General features: G+C 38.1%; 1 pseudogene; it reads left to right on the forward strand.

Moving 5' to 3' along the window:
• Positions 1-1,066: 1,066 nt before the first annotated feature.
• The window catches only part of LOC107654408 (GTPase IMAP family member 8-like), a 12,400-nt pseudogene continuing 10,803 nt past the window's right edge, over positions 1,067-2,663 (forward strand).

Genomic DNA, 2,663 nt, shown 5'->3' on the forward strand with positions numbered 1-2,663 from the left:
CATTTCCTTCAACACAGTCCTTTGTGCAGCTTCCATCTGGGAAAATACAGAAAAACAAAAATGCAAAAGGTAGGATAAGGTGAAGCTCAGCTGTTTTAGAATGAACAAGGTGTGTAAAGCATCAATAAATACACAAATAAATTATGAAGAGTAACAGTAATGGGGATATTCCATCAACGCAGCTAATGAAAGCTGTGCTCTCTTGAAAAAGCCTGGCTTGAATTAACATTGACTTTCACTGCAGGCTCAAGCCATTCCACTTACATAATTTAGCCATGTCTAGTCAACGTTGACTTTAACCAGGCTTGAATAAGCATGTACTCTGCTTGTGCGTGGAGTACATAAGCAGCCCTGAAGAGTTGAGTAAATTTTAAGGCTTGTGCCATGCAGACACAGTTGTTCCTCAAACAAATCTATGAATTGATCCTGTCTTTCCTCCATCCAAAACTTCAACCAGGCGAAAGTTTAGTAACTTGACCAGCTGACTTTGCTACAAGCTGACTGACTGTTGAAACAGGTGCCATGCCTTATATTCTAAAATCAGCATCTGGCAAATTGACAAGCTTAGTTGCAGCGGCGGCATCAGCCCGCTTTGAGTCGAGCTGAGACGGGCCAGTTGACGTTGCTGCAACTTTTCCCTGCAATGTTCCTAAGCCAGGCTTTTCCTTTATCCACCTTGATGGAACACCCCCGGTGACTATATCACGAACTGCCGTGAGACTGGGTTGGAATAGAGGAGGAAGAGGAATATTCGGATGAAGATGATGGAAAATCCAAAGTCACATACATACACATACAGAGAAAAAGGAAGCAAAAGGTTTTCTTCATAATATACCAAAACTATCCTTTTGTAAGTATTCCTACTTTTGCTATTACATATTCAGCACCAGGTTACTAAATACTAGGAACTCATATAACATTCAACTGTTTTGGGTGGGTGGCCAAAAACAGTGATTCTGTCAATATCGGTAGTAGTATTGAGAGTTTTTATGCCTTGACTACAGTATCTTTCTTGCAGTATAATTCAGGCCAAGTCATTTTGTGTATAGCCATTTGATTGATTTACTTATGCATGATGGATCAGAGCTACTCAAAACTCACCAGAGGATTCAGAAGCACCAGATTTCTTTATCAGGGTCAGTTTGTTTAATTAAAGAAGCAGCTCATATAAATATCTCTCTCAGTACTTTAAATGTGATCAGAGACGCTCATATGAGATGCTGTAATGTACAACGGTTTCAATTATGATGCATCATTGCGTATTGAATCGTAATATATGTTTTGCAATGTCTCATAGTAAATACATGCAGAGTGAATTAAGGTTAAATATAGGAACTGTAGGCAGCATCATAGGTTTGAGACATTGAGAATTGTTCTGTATTCATGTATTTGCTCATTTTTTACAGTTAGTACTCCAGATCTGAGACATGAGCGTGAGCAAGCAAAGAGTAAGTTTATGAACCAAGTAAGTTTTTCAATTGCTATAACATTTACTAAAATGAATATAATTAAAAAATATATCTGAAAATGTTGCTGTAACCTTTTTTTTGGTGTTGTTGTTTAAGGAAGTGTACATGCGAGCAGGAAACAGAAGCTGTGTGTTGTGTTGTGTGGAAGTGATGGAAGACTGAAGGCCTCCGTATCAAAACTTATAAGAGGAAAAAAGCAGTTTCTTTCCCCCTTGCACCAGAAAGAGAAAGAGTGTGTGAGGAGAGACGTGGAGCTTCATGCTCATCTGATCAGTCTGGTGAAGCTTCCAGCTCTGTCTCGGCTCTCAGAGGAGGACGTGATGCATCAGACTCTCAACTGTGTGTCTCTCTGATCCTGGAGTTCATGTTTTCCTCCTCATTGTTCCTGATGCTCCACTGACTGATGAAGACAAAGCAGAAATGGAGGAGATCCAGAGGATATTCAGCTCGAGGATCAAAAACCACCTCATGGTTCTTATAATCCAAGAGAAGAACATGTTTAGTAAACGGATTAGTAGTAAAAGTAGTCTACATAGTATTTCATCTACTCTGATGTGTCTTCAGTCATTTGAAGGTCGTCAGTTTGTTTTGGAGAACAGCTCACGGATTCCAGATCTACTGCAGGATGTGAAGAACATGGTACAAGAGAATGGAGGAAGTTTTTACACAACCTTCATGTACCTTCAGGCTCGAGTAGAACTGGAGAGAAACAAACACAGCGCTGAAATAGAGGAACTGAGAAGATCTATGATGAATACTCGATCAACAGCAGGTATGAGTTTGACATTATGTGATCAGGGCTTCTTGAGAAGTTTGTTTTCATTCACATCACTTTGAAAAATTCATTTTTTTAAACTCTACTTTTACAAAATGATGAATAAATAATGTGCATTTCTTTGTTTTTATTCAATTTATGAAGATCCTGTAAATTAAATTGTTATATACATCCACCTAATTTTGCAATACGTAAGTAACTGTTTTCTGTGAATATAACTAGAAGAATAACAGAAAACGGTAAAAGTATTTGTGCTACAAACCAGTGTTTTTGTAATTACGACTGTAATTAAAACAATATGGTATGAAATACCAGTCTGCAATTTCAAGCGGCATAACAGTACCTGTGAAGTTTAAAGGGGGTCATATGATGTTGCTAAAAAGAACATTATTTTGTGTATTTGGTGTAATGCAATGTGT

The sequence above is a fragment of the Sinocyclocheilus anshuiensis genome, unplaced genomic scaffold (assembly GCF_001515605.1).
Source record: "Sinocyclocheilus anshuiensis isolate Anshui unplaced genomic scaffold, SAMN03320099.WGS_v1.1 scaffold3398, whole genome shotgun sequence".
NCBI lineage: Eukaryota > Metazoa > Chordata > Actinopteri > Cypriniformes > Cyprinidae > Sinocyclocheilus > Sinocyclocheilus anshuiensis.